Source organism: Girardinichthys multiradiatus, chromosome 9, assembly GCF_021462225.1.
Source record: "Girardinichthys multiradiatus isolate DD_20200921_A chromosome 9, DD_fGirMul_XY1, whole genome shotgun sequence".
Classification (NCBI taxonomy): domain Eukaryota; kingdom Metazoa; phylum Chordata; class Actinopteri; order Cyprinodontiformes; family Goodeidae; genus Girardinichthys; species Girardinichthys multiradiatus.
In genome coordinates, this window is record NC_061802.1 from 44,968,045 (window position 1) to 44,987,282 (window position 19,238).

A 19,238-nucleotide genomic window follows, 5' to 3' on the forward strand; every position below is an offset into this window, starting at 1 on the left:
ATTGTTTCACTCTGCTAACACATACATTTAAAAGAACAAAAGCAATAATTATTTGAAACTACCACATAAAATAATAATATAATGATTATTACAGTTATAATAATTACATCAACAATTATTTATTATTATTTTGATTGTGATACATAAACTTAAGTGAAAATGTGCAATCAACACACAATTTTTTAAAAGGTTTTCTGTAGTAATAATAGCGCTTTATTTGACAGTTCTGCAGAACGGCAGGAAAAATGGCAGAGGGCAAAGAAAAGACAAGCAGTAAATGGGGCACAGTGATAATCAAAGTTAGAAAAGCTGCATCAAAGATTGTAGTCAGACTGGTCACTTTATTGGATGAGCCTGTTTAATTTATCGGTAATACAGTTAGTCAGTCAACCACTCAAACACCAACTCAATGCATTTAGGCATTAAGGGATACAGATACATGTGAAGATGACTCACTTAAGTTCAAACCAAGCCTCAGAAATGGGGAACAAAGGGGTTTTAAGGAACTTTGAACGTGGCATGGTCTTTGTTGCCAGAAAGGCTTATCTAAGTATTTCAGAAACTTCGGATCTACAGTGATTTTCAAACATAGCCCACAAATACCAACAAAAGACAAAGTATCTAGTGAGCAACAGTAGTGAAGATGAAAATCTGTTATTGATGACAGAAGTCAGAGAAGAATGGGCAGACTGGTTCAAGATGGTAGAAAGGCACAATTAGTCTAAATAACCACTCACTACAACCAACGGTAAATTCTGAAGGCAGAAATGTCAATACAATACAAACAAGGTGTACATTATAAAGACGCAGATCAGATTTCTGTTCAGATTTTAGAATCGAATTTTGCATGTCCATACAGGCTGTGAACCAGAATTTACACTATCTGCTAATAGTGTCTATCTAAGCTGAAACACTTTGCCCAGATTTCATTGAGGTGTTGGGCAACAGTGCTGATATTTTGTTATAATTATATGCTAATTATAGTGGGGGATAAAAAGCATCTCAGGTTTAAAGACCAGCTCTGTTTACAACATGCAATTAGCTTGAAATATATAGTGATCGTATGTAAATAATTTGTTTTGGGAATCAATACAATTTGAATATTGTTTTGATTTCCAATATCCATTGTGCACAGTGCACTGTGCATGCCGTTTCTGTTTTCACCTGATATAGTGTTTTGAAGGTCATTATCTGACTGGAGATATTTCTTCCAAATGTTTGCTGTGTCCCCAAGATTGGCTTTAGGTGGATGGCCATGTCTTGGTTGGAGTTTTGCCATATTAGTTCAGTTTTCAGATGATGGAGTGAACAATATGTTGAAAGATGTTCAAAGCCTTTGTCCTTGTTTTAAAACCTAACCCTGCTTAAAATGTCTACACAACTCTATCCCTTTATTAAAATCTTTATCAGTTATCCATGTCCCTGACATGATGCTGTTTGTTCACTAGTGTTCACTATCTAACCTCTGAGGCCTTTACAGAGCAGCTGCATTTATGTTGATATTAAATTATACGCAGACAACTGTACTTACTAATGAGGTTTCTACGGAAGGCAGGTGTTTGTATTGGTCTTTGTTTAAAGGGCATCAGAACCAAAAGGATGGCAATTTTGTTCATACATTCCATTACCTTTGCAGCTGTAACAAAATAGAAAATATTCTGGGGGTAGAAAATCATTAATTTCTTTTTATTAAACCAGGTTTGTCCCATTGAGATCACAGAGATTTTACAGGGGGTTTAAATTAATTTAGGGAAACTAAGTAAGATGCGGTTCAAATTGAATCATTTTGATAGGAATGATAATTAGATATTGGTTGCAAAAGATGTGCAAAACATGTAGCTAAAACATCCATTATAGAGGGTTTTGGCAAGTGTGCTAATGATCACATTAAAACAGTTCTGAGCATGGCTTCAAACCTCCTGAAAAAAAAAAATACTGTTACCTTTTTGAAACAGTAAAGGGACTCAATCATCAGTGGATGTTTCTGTTATGGAGGGTTAAATCCAGACTGTAGAAGACACTCAACCTCCTTTTCAAACAGAGTTCTTAACTCAAACTGTAGAGTTATCATAAATATGATGATTAAATTTATGGAAATGGCTTGATAATACAAGCATAGTGTAAACTGTAATGTGTACTTTTCTGTCATGTTGTGGGGAAACAGAACACAGTTTGAAACCTACACAGTCACTTTTAAACAGCAACATTTCAGCTTCAGTAGGACAACAATTTTTCACATAGTCAGAATGCTATGTCCCCCTGTAGCATAAAGAAGAAAACAAGGAGAACAAAAGGCAGAGGTATGTATACTGAGAAATATGTAATGGTATAGTGGTTACATGTGGACAAAGTTAATGGGAAGACAGGTGGATCTAAATGGAAATACGTTAACATTTCAGAGTGATCCAAATTTTTATTCAGTGCCTTGCATAGGCATTTGTACTCCTTGAGCTTTTTCACATTTTGTCAAATTACAGCCACAAACCTGAGTGTATTTTATAAGGATTTTATGTTACTGACCAACACATAATAGTGATACATAATCAAAACTATTTACAAATAAGAATCTAAAAAGTGTGGCATGTATATTTTTGACATTTGCACACTACATTTTTCAGATTTTTTTTTTTCAGATTGTTATTTTTAAATTTATTTAGCTAATTATTGACCCATTTATCCATAAATAAATTCCACTGCAACCAGTTGCCTTTAAAAGTCACCTGTGTACTAAGCTGATTCCCCTGTGTGTAATATATTAAAATTCAGCTGTTCTTCAGCTGTGTCAGAGGTTTGCTAGAGAACATTAGTGAACAATCAGTATCATGGAGACTAGGGAACACTGAGATACTGAATCAAGAGTCCCTTTCGCTGTAACTAAGGGGCTGAGTCCAAATCATGAAAAATGCCCCCACACTGTAATCCCCTCTAGGGCTGAAATGATTCCTCAAATGATTCAAGTATCTCGATTACTAAAACTCCTCAAGGCAAATTATCTGCTTCGAGACTCCTTTACAAAACTGAATTAGATTTCCATAACGGCAGGTCTTCAATGCTGCAACACCTTAAACATCCGCTGCATCTATGGACCCCTAATTCCCCCTCCCTCCACCCAAAAGGGACAACCCCCACCCACTGTTTCATGTCTATTATCAACGTGCGCTTCGAAAGCACACTAGAAAGACTTATTTTACTGACGTAACACTTCCTTAAACAACAGATGTCTGCTGAATGAGACCTACCACATGCAAAGAAACTGAAAGTGAGGTTTGATATATAAAAGGCAGTGTTTATTATGCATGCATTTAAATTTGCTGTTTACCTTTTTGTTAGTTAATGTGCAGTTATTTTTTATTTCCTGTCTGTTTTTGCACAAAAACGCAGCTTGGGACTTAAATACACTGCACCAGTTCTTGTACGGATGACTTTATGCTTTTAGATGTTAAAAAAAAAATCTCTTTAAAATTTAGAATGCAACATGTGTAAGACTTCATGCACTTTTAAATATAAATCATTCAAACATGTTATGACATGTTTGCCTTACAGTGCTTCCACAACAAACCTTTGAAACTCCAGAAATCAGAGTGCAGTTTCTGGACCGGATCACGCCAATGTTAACCCTTTCCGGACCCTGAAACGGACCAGAGACCCGGTCTCAGCATGGTTTATCCCAACCCTGGAGTGGTTTGCCAATAGTTCGAATGCATGCTGCACAGGCGCACAACTACACTTGAACTCCAAAGTAGCAACAGAAATCCCGATTAAAAGGATTTTCTTCTTTGTACTTTTATTTTCTCGATCAGTGCAATGCCGCCCCCTAAACAATACATTACAACTGCATGACATTGTTTAGTCCAACCTAAAAATCTGTGTGAAAGCAAACTGGACCTACTGAAAGTGTGAATTTTCTCACTTTTACTGATCCCCGGAACGGACCAGCAGTGTAAACGTGCTCTTTAATTGTTGTGTAAAATCTTGAGACACTGAAACCATGGCATTTCTACTAAAGGTTATCATACTGACAGAATCTTACAAAACAGCAAACATGGCAAACACTGTTGAGTAAGAGGGCTTTCAAAAATTGTTTCACATGTAACACAGTTCATGAATAAAGTAAAATTTAATTATTTTTGTTTTAATGAAGTCAGCTGTTCTCCCCACTACATAAACATCCTTAAAAAGAAGATTAAGAATTTATTTTGCAAAAGATACCAATAATAGTCATATGGGGTGAAAATGGCTAATCTCCTCACACATCTAGCCTGCATAAATAATCATTATTAAATAGTAATCCGCTGTTTACAGGTAAACTTTACCTTCTCCATGCCAGTGTATCTGTGAAAGCAAATTGTTCTACAAACTCATACATTTCTTATATAGTGTTTTTTCTTCCCAGCTGGCAGATAATCTGCAGTCAGGTAAAACTGACAGTCATAACTCAATACCTAAACAGGATTAATGTTTCAAAATATCTATTTTTTTTTTCAGCAGGTTTCATTTAGTGTGCTCGATTAAGTTGTATGCATAATATTAGATCCCTGCTACCCTTGCATCCAAGCCATACTTTGTTCTAAGTTTACTAATTACAGTCCTCTAACCTTAGCAGAAAGGAGATGTTCACCATGCAATGGAAAATCCCTCAGGGTCTCTTTGAAGCAAATTTATAGTAGATGACTTTCTGCCACAATTCAAGAAAGTGTCATAGCAGCACTCCAGCCCACAAGATGATTAATAATCCATGAACCACAAGGGGGACATGACAAGAGGGAGTATGGGGAGAGGAGAAGGCAAAGGGTTAGAAACTAAGAAAGGAAAGGCAACTAAAAGTAAAAATGACAGCGGAAGTCGAGACATTCTGAGAAGATAGGAGAAAAACAAGTCCTGGAGGAAAAGAAATGAGAGATTGGAGGAGAAGAGAACAGATAAAACAAGGGGTGAATAGCAGATGAAGTGGCAAGAGAGGAAAAGCTTTAGAGAACATGAACAGAGAGGAAACAGAGAAGACGAGAAGTTTTAGTGAGGAGAGGAAGAGGCCATGCTAAGGCAAGAAAAAAAAGAAGAATGCAACAGGGCTTGGAGAGACATTCAGGAAGAGTGCAAATGAGAATTTGTAGCACTATGGCACAAAGGCCTAATAAGGATTTTGAAAATGTAAATTCTGGAAGGATGTTCCACAGGCGATAGGGCCATAAGAAGAAAACATTGGGTATTAGTTTTTGGATCCTAGCAAGAGGCCTTTTCTAAAGCAGCTTAGGGGTCCACGGGGAATATAAGGTAACTGACTAGGAGGTTGGACAATCACTATTGGCAAAAAATCCCCCACAAAACAACATTAGATTATTCTAATGTACACTTGTATCCAACAACAACTTTGTAAAATGGGTTATTATGAGCTCTGTTTTTGTTTCTGTTAGCATTTGTGCACCTAAATTTAAAAGCAACATTTTCAGAGCTTTGCCCCTTACTGGGTAGAGCAGAAAGCAGTGCATTATAGTCAGTTCTGGAAACAGTGTCAGCATGTTCTCTGCATCGGACTCACAGAGAAACTGACACATTCTTGGAATGTTTTTCAGCAGATAAAATGCATTCTTTGGACAGTAGCAGCAATATGTAAAGTTTTATTATTTCATCTCCTTGTCATTCATTGCCTAATTTTAAAGTGTAAAATTCAAGATTTGTTAATTAAATATTGGAAATCCAAAAATGGCATCCACTGATTTTTCAGAACAGTCCTTTGATGGACTGGGGACCAGGATTTTTTTATTTACATTTTAACAAAAATGGCATGTTAAAGATTATTTACATTCTTTTTAATAATCAGAGCAAACACATTTGATTTCTCTTAATGAAGGTTCCTACTCTCTTGCTGCCATGCACACCCTTGTTAAGATGGCGATACTCCCAATTCTGAACTACAAAGACATGTTTTGCAAAATGGCGTCCTTATCTGCTCTGAATAATCTGGAAACTCTTCATCATTCTGTCATGATGGGCGAGGTTGTTGTGGGACCAAAGTGCAGGAAACGCGAGGGAGCAGCATATTGAGTAGATAAATGAATTTATTAACAAAACAGGTAAACTTACAGATGTAGGCTGGACATGGAGCAGTGAGTAGTAAGGGTAATATGCAGGATAGACATCAGGAGGAACCAGTGGAGAACAATGACAAATAGGGTGTATATCTACTGAGGGAGAGTGGACAATGGACCAATGAACACAGAGAGTAAATCAGAGGGGAATCAGGGTCAGATGGAGGAAGAGCGACTGAGGGTAACTGAGGGACTAATTTACATTGATGAGCAGGCAATGCAGGAAGGTAACAGAAAAACATCTAAGTAAACTAAAAAAAGTAATCAATGAGACTGTGAAAAGAACATAAATATGGAAGGAACCAGATCTATATGGAAATACAAACTTAAAACATAGGAATCCAGGGAAGTAACACAAACCTAAACACCATAATAAATCTAATAAACATGAATGAACTTAAATAACGCAAGAACATGGCAGTGCAGAAAAGGTAAATAGAACACAAACCCAAAACCCCTAACACAGGCAGATTATGACACACTCAGCCACTAAAACACCCTTACACACTCACCACTGCAAACCCTGAACTCATTTTGTTATGATCCTTATGTTTTACAATCATCTTTGTCCAGGTCCATTCAGGTTAATTAGTCTCCCTTCTTCAGCTCCCAGCTCTTACTTTGTCTTTGCTGCTCCACATATCACATGATTGCCACACACCAGCATCCAATGTCATTCTTCATAAATCCATCAGTATATAGAACACTTTACTGATATTATTCTCTGCCAGATCCACCCATTACACACCCCATTTACATGCCTGTTATACACACCGTTGCTGTGCTGTGACTCTCACACACATAAAAACATTAATACTCTTCTAAACATACATGCACACAATATATATCTCCCCTCTCGCCTGTGAATGTCAGTTGACCTATTCCTTTTTTTACCCTTTGGTTTGTATCAGTGATTAACATGTGTGTTGTTTTTCATGTTTTTATATGTTCAAATGTATTTATGTGTTTTTGTACATTTTCTCTAACAGCTTTTAGGCCAGTTCATGTATACAAATAAGAACTGCTTTTTAAATATTTTATAAAATAAATGTTTAATAATCAGAATATAGAAATTATTTGCACATCCACATTCAGTCTGTTCTTGTAATTGCTGAGCAACTTATGGCATGTCTCCATTGGTATTTTTGACCATTCGTCTTTGGTAAGTATCTCCAAGCCATTATCTTAATCTTTAGCTCTCTCCATAGATTATTTACTAGATTCAAGTGGCTCCACTCCTAAAAACTGACATTACATTCAGTCAAAAGAAACATCCATCCATCTATTGTCTATAACCACTTATCACTGACTTGCAGTGGGCTGGTGTCGGGGTACAACCTTAACAGGACGCCAGTCAGTCAAAGGATAACAGAGACAAACAACCATTCACACACACACACACACACACACACACACACACACACACACACACACACACACACACACACACACACACACTCATACCTAGGGTGTTTTAGAGATAGACAACAGATACATGGATGGATGGATGGATGGATGGATGGATTCAGAGATCTAACTTATAATAAATATGCACCTTATGTATTTGTTCAGTTTTTAATAAAAGTATCTCCTGTAGTTTAAAACATTGGCTTCTGAGAAAAAAACAAAAATATCTTATTTTCTGGAAATATTTAACACTGTGGATATTTTGAAAAGCCTTGGTAGCATTTAGCACTGAACCTTGCAGCAATTTCTTTTAACATATACCCAACCCAACCCAATCTGTGTAGGTTCCAGTGAAATATGTTGAAGCATCACTGGTTTTAACTGGATTTCCCTTTGTGTTCACTCTGCTGAAATCCAGTCTTAATTTCTTAACCACCAATAGATCTACAGCAGATAAAAAACCAATTTGACAAAAAAAATATATTTTTAGTCATGCTTTTTCTTCACAGACAGTCTTTGTAGCATTTTTCTATAATGCTGTTCATTTTTCTCCTGGAATTAAATGCTCTACTGCCCTTCTCCTTTTTTCTTCATTCTCTGAATGTTCAGTAAAGCGAGAACTCAACAAATCAATAGTTGGGCAGCATCCATGCTCTGTAAATCAGGCTTTCCATTACTGGACACTGATATTGACTGATACCCGGATTGACAGACTGGCTATAAAGGCCAATTTTTCTTTGTGTGTGTGAGTATGTGTGTGTGTGTGTGTGCACACGTGTGTGTTTGTGTGGATGTAGACATGTGCAAGGCACTGACATCTTGACATATTCACAGAGGCAAGATATCTGCTGTTACTATGATGTACAGGGGAGGCAGAAATCATCCAACTACTTAGATGGAAAACTGTCAAGAAGAAAGCATTTGAGAAGCTGAAAGTAATTGCTTGATTTCCCCTACTGATGTCTTTGTATCTTTGTCAACGTCCTGGCTTAGGTTTCGTTTTTGCCACTAGGTCAAAAAACTGACATTATTCTAGTAATTTGAACGAAATCTACAAAAGTATGGAGCTGCCTTGTGTATATGGGAGGTCAACTGTAGGTAATGAAGCTGAAATTTTGCAGCTAGGCTATTCGAGCTTCAATATGTTCTATAGAAAATTAGAATAAATATTGATGGTTGCAGTCTAGGTTCCCTGTGTAAAATTTATTTACGATCAGATTTATTTTGATTCTCTACTTTTAGCATAATAATCAAAGGTTGTGAGATTTTTAATAATATGTGCTGTTGGTTGGAGTCCTTTTGAGAAAGTCAAATGTGTGGTTTTAAAAAGAAACTAGGAATCCAATTGATAGTTACAGTTCACATAATTTCCGTCTCTATGGAGATTTAGAAAAGTTGAAAGGTTTAGCAAGGTCATTATTACAGAGAAAGAAAATGTTTTGAGCAACCATGTGGGGCAGGGTGTAGCTGCAGCAGACAGACAAGTGTTTTTTTTTTTTTTTTTTCTTACCGTGTCCTGTCCAGCAGAGTGGCGCTGAGAATTGTTATCTGAGTGCCAAGAAAAAGCCCCACAGATTTACTTTTACAAGTGGAGCATTACACCTAACGCTTTAAAGCTCCGCTTGATATTTATAAAAAAACTTTATTAGAAACTGCTTTGGGATTATTTCAGTTGTTACGGACACTGAGACAGAAAAAACAAAAGAAACCCAAAAGAGAGAAAGGTGGGGCAAAAAGGAAAAGGGGAGAGAAGGAGAAAGAGAAAGAAAGAAGGATGAAGAGAATACAAGATAATACCCTGCTTGCTTCTACACCTGCAGAAACGTTCATATTACCAGCTTTTTTACCGAAAAGTGCACTTATCAATGCAAGATAAATGCGGCTCAATATAGAACATTTGTGTATCTGAACACCTGAATCTAAACACCTGTGGGTCTGAGTGTGAGCGTGCTTGTGTATACAAGGTTTCTCCATAAAAATATGCAATAGTGAGTGTGAGGAGCCATAGACCCACCCCTTGGACCCGGAACAGATACGGAGAAGATCCGAGCCGCAGACATCCAAAGGCCCCCAGAGCACAGGAACTCCAGGAGAACCACCCCCGGGAATACCACAAACCCCCAGAGAAGAGCAGGGGAGATTCCCAGGTGAACCAGCAGCCACAGTGCAGAAGCCCCAGGGAGCTGCAGCGATGAGCCCACAGGCCCTGCCGGCAGCTGTCTTCGCCCGAGCAGATCCAGCCATGGAACCAGAGACCTGAGACCCCGGGACATATCACTGCCCAAGCAGAGGCCCGACCGAGCCCAGGGGTCCAGGCCCCAGCAAGCAGCCACCGGGAGTGAGCCAGCACACACCAAAGCACCCAGCCCTGGATACCAAGAACCACAAGTACACCAGCAGGCAAAGACACCAACCACCGGCAGGTAGTGTGGCAGGGAGGGAATAGGCCCCTCATTTGATGGGGGGCCTAAACTGATCCAGGAGAGGGAGCAGCCCAAGACAAAACCTGATACAAAAAACAGGCACACACTGTCACAATTACACATTCCCACCCTCATGCGTACACATAAAAACACTCACACCCAACGTAATGACAAACAACAATGGACGTCATACACTCACTCACACTCCCCATACATATTCTATACTCCCAGATCCAGGTGCTAATACCCCGTAGGGACAACCAGCCCCCGGACCCAGGAGGTGGTCCCCTTCCCTCCGGTTGTGGAGACAGGCAGACCGCCCCAGCACCGGAACCTGGTCCAAGCCATAGCCCAGGCTATAGTTTGGACCAGGTTCCTGGCAAGAGGTTCCCGACCAGCGGCAAGCACTCAGGGCCGGTGTCCCCCAACATGCCCCCGCAACCACACAGACACACCACATCACTGCCACTGCAAAGATAGCCCAGGTAGAAACATTATCCAGCCCAGCTCTACCATTCCCGCTCATTCAATCCAGATGCCGGTGACCCCACCTCCAAGGACACAACCCCCTCACCCCCCCATGCCACCCTCTAGCCCGCCGTCCCCCCACCCCCCACTGTCAGCAGCCCCAGTCCATCAGACTGTGAGAGGGAAACATGCACCAGCCAGGTAACTGGGCCAGGAAGGCCAACCGCTCCAGGCCAAGCACTTTCCATCAGCCGCCCCAGTGCGGGCACAGTACATGCTCCACCGCCCCACCCACCTGATTGCCAACCATAGCCCTGCGCCCAGCCAGAGGCAAGAGCCACAGAAGGAACCATTGGAGGAAGGCCTCCAAAGCACGCCAAGGACCAGGCACCCCGTCAACCCCACACCCAAACCCCGGAGGAGCCCCAGGATGCCAACCACCCACCTTCCCGCACCACACACCCCGCCACACCAAGCAAGCTGGCCAGCCCCTCCACCAAAGCAAAGCCACATCTCAATCAACACTGCACACCACCTGGCCAAGACTCCCTCGTCAGAGCCCGACAACCCCCCAACCGACAGACCGGGGACCGAAGCCAGGCAATCCAAACGATCCTGAGAGGGCCGAAAGCCAGCACCAGACAACCCCCAAAACCCGAACCTCTGCCCCGGCCCAGATCCCGAGCAGAAGTCCTGGTCCCTCTCCTGCCCTCCGACCCCAGACGTCAAACAGCAAACAGGGGTGTGAAAAGACCCCAAGCCCACCTCCGCCGGCTCAAATGTGGTGTTGATGCGTGTTGTTGTAGTGTGCATTTAAAAAGAAAAACACACACATGCAAACCCCACCCCCAGAACCCTAAATGTTTACATGCAACTTGACCCTTAGAGGTGAGCGCAGGCGCCAGAGGTTAGGGTTATAAAATAACCTTCCTCTTAGTGCCATTGAGGGCACTCACACCCAAGGCCCTACATGTGAATGCCATGAAAATGTTATAAATGAGTGTCTAAGTTGTACAATAAAATTTGACATAATACGTTATTTAGTTGAAATAAGTCATTTTTCAAATAAAAGAGGTTGGATTATATTTATAGAGTTACACAGCAGCTGCAGTATCTGCAGTAGCATTATTAGTACAATTAGCTTTATTTTCATTAAGCTAGCCTAAGAAAATCACATAAAACTAGATTTAAAACATGTACCAGATCTAAAAAGAACAAATAACCTGACAAAAAGGGAGATCATCCTACTGGCCAACATTTAAAGCAGCTCTGTGTCTCACCAGCAATAACGACATGACCCAATAATTCATCTGACAACTTCTTTCTGAAGAATATGTAAACAGGAGAAAAATATACTGTTGTTTACTACTTAATTCAAGACATGACAAACAATGAGATTATTTATGAAATATATTTAAAATAAGATTAGAGAGAAGGTGAAAAAATAGAAAACAAGGATTTAGTATTTTTAATTTTTTTCAGTGGCAGATGTATTTCTATGTAAAAGGAACAAATATAGCAAAGCAACTGTGAAAGAAAAACTTACCAGAGATTCACATCCCACTTACTCCACATAAATTAAAAGCCTTAATGAATTTAAATTTTAATAATCAACAAGAGAATGCAAACTATAAATAAAAATAGGTCTGATATGGAGTAAAAAGTAATGTATGAGTTTTTTTTTTTTTTTAACTTAATTTTAAACTTGTTATTGCCTCTTGTTTAACGATACACCGTTGAAATATAAGGCTGTTCCAACATCATATCACAGCTGTTTCAGGTGGAAAACACAAACAGTGAAATAGATTATATACTAGCTTCAGCTTGTAACAATAGACTTGCCTGCCAAACTTGTTTAGCTCAACTGTAACTTCAGGAACAAGTTATAAAGATTAGCAATCACTCTCAGAAAAAAATTCACTTAAACGCAAACTAATTCATTGAAAAATGTCTTTACCTCCTTACGCTGGATCTGCTGATTGTGGTGCATCCGTATGCATCCAGTTTTCCTTTCCAGAGCATTTGATTAACAGCAGTGGGAGATCCATTAGGTGAGGAATTGGGGGTGGGGTGGTGGGGGCGGAGTTGTTTACATTTTCTGAAGTCTTAGTTAGACCACAGAGCATGAGGAAAAGGCACCAGTCAGGACTGCACATTGATGCTATTAGTTGTTTTATTCTGTTGTTTTTCGTTCATTGAGATGTTGCAGTAGTGCCCCCTTCAGCCAATAACTATGCCTAACCCCAACCCTGTCTGAGGGTAGGGCTAGGGGTAGGAGGAACCAGAAGACTGGTGCCCAGCTCCAATGGGGTTATGGAGCACAAAGGCAAAGTCAGTTGTTGTTATTTTTAAATACTGAATAAGAAGAGTGAGCCTTATTATTATAAGGAAAGTATCGAGAAAATGTTGTCAAAGGAAGCAGCTTTTGAAAGGATCGAATCTTTTAATTAATCCTTAATACAAAGGCTAAATATTGCCAGACACTTACAGATTTCCTCTGCTTTTGCTTTTCTGTCACACTTAAACATTTGAGATTATAAAACACATTTTAAAATCAGACACAGAAAACCTGATGAAATACAAAAATCTGATTTCAAACCATTATTTAATTCATTGAGGTAAAAAGCTAATATCCAAACCAACCTGTCCCTATGTGAAAATGTAATTGCCTAAACCTAAAAAGTGTGCTTGAGCTTACGGTGAAAAAGTAATGGCTAGACACTCTTCTTCAGGATCCTCTGGTAAAGAGCAGAATTCATGGTTCTATTAATAATGGCAAGTCATTTTGACAACACCACCTACATGTTGGATTGTAGGTATGATGTTTTTCTAAAATGCTTTGGTAGGTTTATAATGAGACTTACACAATGCTCAAATGTGATTTCTTAGTTTTCTATTTGTAATAAATTTGCAACAATCTCAAACAAATGTCTTTTATGCTGTCATAATGGGGTATTGTGTGTAGAATGTTTAGGAAAGAGATTCATTTGATATCATTTGGAATAAAGCTGTAAAATGTGGAAAAGGTGCAGGGGTGTGAATACTTTCTGGACTGTATGGTCTGTACATGATTTCTTAAGCAGAACAATGTCAAGATCATGACTTCTTTATTTTATAAAATGTGTTTTTCATTTTACTTTTCAAATACAGAATTCAAAAAGATCCTTATATTGGATAAATAAAAAAGTTATTCCTGAAAAGTGTAAACTAGTTTAGAAACATGAAATCAGCTTTTATTGTGATTGGAGTGACATTAATAGTGACAAATATGAACCAAGCAGCATTTACAGGAACATATGTCCAGCCACCTGGCCAAAAAACACAGCTGATAGAGCAGCTGTGGCTAAGAAGATAGAGTGTTTATGGATCAATTGGAAGGCCAGTAGTTCAATCCCTGGCATCTCCAGTCCATCTATCAAAGTGACCTTGAGGAAGACACAAAAATCCCACATCACCCCTGCACTGATTTAAGCTGCATAAAGGAGGAAGTAATAATGAACTGCATTGCCTTTTTTATATAAGTTCATACAGCATTTGTCAGTAGCTAAACGGGGACTGTATGCTTAATCATTTTTCATGATCAATAAGGAGTGAGTCACTTAGAAAGAACCAAAGCACAACTGAAGTTATCTTTACAGTTTTTCAACTTCAGGATAAATGCAGGGATCTCCACAAGGATCATTTTATGGTCTTTATCTACTTTTCCAAAGCCCCTGACACAGTAAACTGAGATCTATGAAATGCCGTCCCCCCAATTGGGAATCCCACCAATTTTACAAGCATCCTATCATGTAAATTACCACAGCTCTAGCAGTCATGGAATGAGCAAGGGCTTGTTGACGCTAGAATCAGACCACAACCTGAAAACTCACTTCTTCTTGTGATCACTTAGCAATCAGTGCTGCAAAGCCGGGGGGCAATTTGGATGTTGGCACCCTTCCCTGTGGCTCTGAGACTTATCCAATGGTGTCCTCAATGAATGGATTTCTCTGAAGTCTCCAACACCTCAACATGTAACTGAAGTGGGGTGTCGATGTCAACTCTACCACTGATTAGTTGCTCTTCATTTTGGCCTGAGCTAAATAACTTTCAGAAGCTCTTTTAGGACAGCTAATAGCACCTTTCAGTGCCACATCAAAATTCTCCCATCATAAATAAGCAACTAGGTTGATGGGGTTAAAAATATATATTTTGATTGCAGCTGTCAATGTTTATTTATCAACTCAATCATTTTGTGGACACCAACAAACTTTAGACTCCAACAGTTTAATCCACTTCCACAACCATTTTAGAGTAACAGGTGAATAACAAAACAATCCTTTAGAAATTCTACTCTCAGTGACCCAACTACCTGTTTTGTTCTGTCAGATCTGACCAGGTTTCTTATAAATGTTTAATACATACCAGTATTAAAGGAAACTTTCAAGTACACATTTATAAATATGCTTTGTTCCCAAATACGACATTTGGGAGGAAAAGCATGCTAACAAAGAGCTGCAACAAAACCCAGTAGCACATCTGGATCAGAAAAGCTGCTTTTTAGTTGCCTCCAATACAGCTGGTTAAGTCTACCCGCCAAACTCTATAGACAAGGGAGGAACCAAGCATTTTCTTTTAAGACGGGAAAATGCACTGCTGTTAAGATGACCTGAAGAAGCTCCAAGAACATCATTAATGCCTATTTATTATTGATTAAATTCCTGATTCCTGGCCTCTTTAATATTCTATGTAGTTCATATTCCAGTAAGATTTTTGAAAAAAAGAGAAACTACCGAAACAGGCATAAATCTGACCAACAGACATAAAACTGTTAGCTGACAGTAGCTGACAGGGCTTTGTTTGATGTAGACAGGATAGCAGGGGGTCCTTAATAAATAATAATAATAATAAAAATAATAAAGTACAACACATGGCCTCATCATAACACATGTACTCTGATACAACTCTGATACAACATATAGCACATGCCTCTTTTAAAGCAGTTGTTTTTGCAAAATTGACATAATTCCTCAGTTTTCTTGATGTGTAGGATCCCTAGGCAGCTTATATCACATTTTTACAATAGTACATTGTATAGTAAAAGGCAGACTTACAGTATGACGTGTTAGGGCCATTCAGTAGTAAACCATAAAAACACTGATATCTTAAAAAATTGTAGTGTCATATAGTATGTAAAACAACATCAGGTCTTAAACAAACCATGTAGTAATACCTGTGTTCAAGACAGAATTGAGTTCATTGTGTATTTCTTTATATCCCAACTTGTGCATAATTCTTGATAAAAATAAAATAAGAAAGAGAGAGGACAAAGAACCAGAAAATGTTTGTCATGAAACTAATGCAATTCTGGAAAGCATCACAATGATCAAAGCAAAGGAAAGAAATGCATTACAGCTACTAAGCTCAGTAGGAGCCACGTCAACACGTAATTCACTTTATACAGAAGTAAGTTCACACTCGCACAGACAGATGAAAAAGACACGATCTGTAATAAATCCTTACTTTCCTGCCTCCTCCTCCATTTTTGCAGCCTGATAAAGTCAGTGCGAAAACACAGTTTTAGACTTTGGTGTGAATAGAGAAATATACTGTGGAGAGTTCAGTGGTGACCTTGAAGAGCTCTAGGAAGTATTGTTTTGGACATGTTTTTCCACATTATGGTACTTCATTTATCCCCAGTATTCACCCTTTCTTTAGTCAATAAAAAATCTTCCCAAAACAGTTTTTGTCTTCTTGTTAGTAATATTGTTGCAGTAATGTTTGGCCAAACTATATCTATTAATACCTATATCTATAACTCCCTTACCCATGTACAAACTGTTTTTCACAACAATCTTTAGTTCATCTAAAAGTAAGATGAATATTTGCATATCAGAAGTCTGTCCTTAGCCCCTTGGAATCATGTTTCAAGCTGTAACACCTTTTGTGGTTCCTGAAAGAGCGAGAAAATACTGCATCTTATCATGTTTACTTTGTAGCCATCCGTTGTAAGTTTTCAACTGCAACTGGGTTAGCAGAAAATATTAAAGAAAATACCAAAGGAGAAAAATAACTAAAGTGAAACTTCTTAGCTGGACACAAACTATTTTAATGTATTAACTACATTCCTTAACAAAGAAACAGAATTCCAATTAATTCAGTCATGTAGCACTAATTCACAGCAAATGTTATCTAAGGCACTTTCCAAGACAAACAAGTCCAATTCATATTCAAAAAAATATAATGCAATTTGATCTGCCTTACTTTTAATGACAAGTACATGCAGACTATATGGCATCAATGTTGATATTTTGTCTTATGATCTAGTTAAAACTAAAACTGATGTTTGTAGCTGTATTTTATTTGGAGAAAAAACTGAAAAGCTTGCAAGCCTGAGACCACCATCGCAACTGTGAAGAGAGATGTTAGTATCGTATCATGTGGGTGTTTTTCTGCAGCAGGGGCCGGTGCAATTTACAAAATAGATAGCGTCACGGAGAAAGTACAATGTGAGGAAACATTGAAGTAATACAGTATCTCAAGACATTAGACAGGAAGTTAAAGCTTGGGTGCAAATGGGTCTTCCAAATTGGCAATGACCCAAAGCATACCACACAATTAGTTACAACGTGGATTGAGGACAACAAAGTTGATGTTTTGAAGATCCCATCAAACTACTGTAAGAAGATTGCGGCAGGATACCCAAAATGTTTACCCAAGTCATACAGTTTAAAATCAGTAAAGGTGAGTATGAAAACATTTTTTCGACCGTATCTGGCTACCACACACAATGAGAAAGATGTTGAGGTAAATACAAGAAAAAATATATTCAAATCTCACACATCTGCAACGAGTGGCATACTAGGGTTACTAGGTCTCCATAGAAATCCTAGATTTTGTCTACATCCGAACCTGTTTTTTTGGAATTGGTGCACAAAAAGCCCTTCTGTCCTCAATATTTGATGTCCTGTCATCACAAATGTTAAAAAAAAGTGGAATGTTGTAGCTAAGTAAGTTTGGTGTGAAACAAAGGGTGAATATGTGGAAAAGCACCTTATGCACAATGGTAAACATGGTGGGGGATCTATGATGCCAGGGGTCTGTTTCTCTTCCAGTGACTTTGGGAACCAAGGTGTCAGAGTCTGTGGCAGCATAGAAATTTAAAACAAGAAGACACTTTGTGAAACTGAGTTTTCATTAGGTGTTTCACCAGGATAATGCTTCAAAAGCAATAAATATTTATTCATTTAGTTTATTAGTTTTTCCAGAAGTGCGTCTTTTGAGAGTCTGCCCTACAAGCACACAAAATGGAGTTAAGCAAGGTCTTAATGATCAGTTGCCAAACTGAACCCCAAAATGAAGTTATGGAGTGAATTAGTCTAGATGACCAAAGTTCTTTCACAGAGATGTAAAACACACAAGGGTGCCACAATCAGTTACTGTGCTTAGAGGGAATTTACTTTTTTTTTACATATGGCCAGCTTGGTTTGGATAGCTTTTCCCTTAATCGATGAGATTATCATTTGAACACTGCATAGTGTATTTACTAAGGTTAATATTATGATACTGAAATCTCTTCGCTGATCTGAAACAATAAAGTGCGACAAACAGCCAAACAAATCTGCAATGCAGTACCGTGAGAAACACTTTTCACTGTATCGTAGAGTTCTGGCATGAACAATGAAATATCATCCCAATTATACATGAATCTTTAACAAGGCCATGATAAAAATTATGAGCTTAACAGCCAAATTGCTAATACCATATTGTACATGCCTATATATAGGTAGACTTTATTTCAAATGGTGTACTATGGGATATTATATTGGCAATTCTAGGTATTTTTGAAAACACATTTAACATTCTCTTGCTTAAAGAATGTTGTTTTAAAAGACTTTGACTATGTTTTGATATTTCTGAACCAAATGGTGGATCTAGAGAGTAAGTAATTCTTCTCTAATGATGATGATGTTTTAATGAAAGTTTAATGACACCCTTTAATACCATGGTGTACTAACTGTCACGGTGTGCCAAAAACTGAGAAAGATGAGGGAAGAACAATGACAGAGAGGGTAGTTTCTAATACCTGTTCCAGTAAAGACCCTGACAGCTTACTGCAAGGTTTCCTCATTCCACAGACAGGCCTGTTTTACCTCAAACAAATCTAACTCCTGACTTGCATTCCACAGACCTTTCAGACAGTCCAGTTCAAGTCCAGAGTTTGGCTCCTTTTATGCCAGACTGCAGGCCAAAGACGCTGACTGGTGATAAACAACATCTGAGCGGGAACTATTACTAGACAAATAGGTGCACATTAAGCCTTTACTAAAAAAATTACAGAATGTTTTCATCATTTTATTTGTAGCCAATACGTTTCTATTGTTGTAAAAGGATGAAATGTTTCCTGGAGGACATTCTGATAATTTTGATGATTAGGGCTTACAGATGCTTACAGATAATGAAAACCCAAAATTCAGTGCATCAGAAAATTTGAATACTGTTAAAAATGTATTGCATATTCATAGAAAGTTGAGTCGAAGAACAAGTATGGCAGGAAAAGGTGCACCAGCAACAGTGATAACCGCAACCACAGAACATGCTTTATTGCTTCCTCACAATTATGCTTGTGTTATCATATTAAATTCCACTAAAGAACATTAAAGCTTTTGGTTGTAACATGACAACACGTGAAAAGATTGAAGAGGTATAAATACCTTTGCAAGGCACATTTAAAGCTTTCACGAAATCATGACATAACTTGTTTTGCACAACCCAGCTGGCATGTGCTGGTTGCCATGACAAATACTAGCTTCTTTTAGTCCTTGTGGTCATTGTGTTTTAGCCCTGACGTGGTGGTTCACTTATATGCTGTATG

The 19,238-nt window shown here is 38.5% G+C and overlaps 1 protein-coding gene across 1 annotated transcript in view; it reads right to left on the bottom strand.

Moving 5' to 3' along the window:
• LOC124873382 (inactive N-acetylated-alpha-linked acidic dipeptidase-like protein 2) overlaps nt 1-19,238 on the bottom strand; it is a 677,436-nt gene that overhangs the window by 291,054 nt on the left and 367,144 nt on the right. The gene's annotated exons all lie outside the window — the stretch shown is intronic.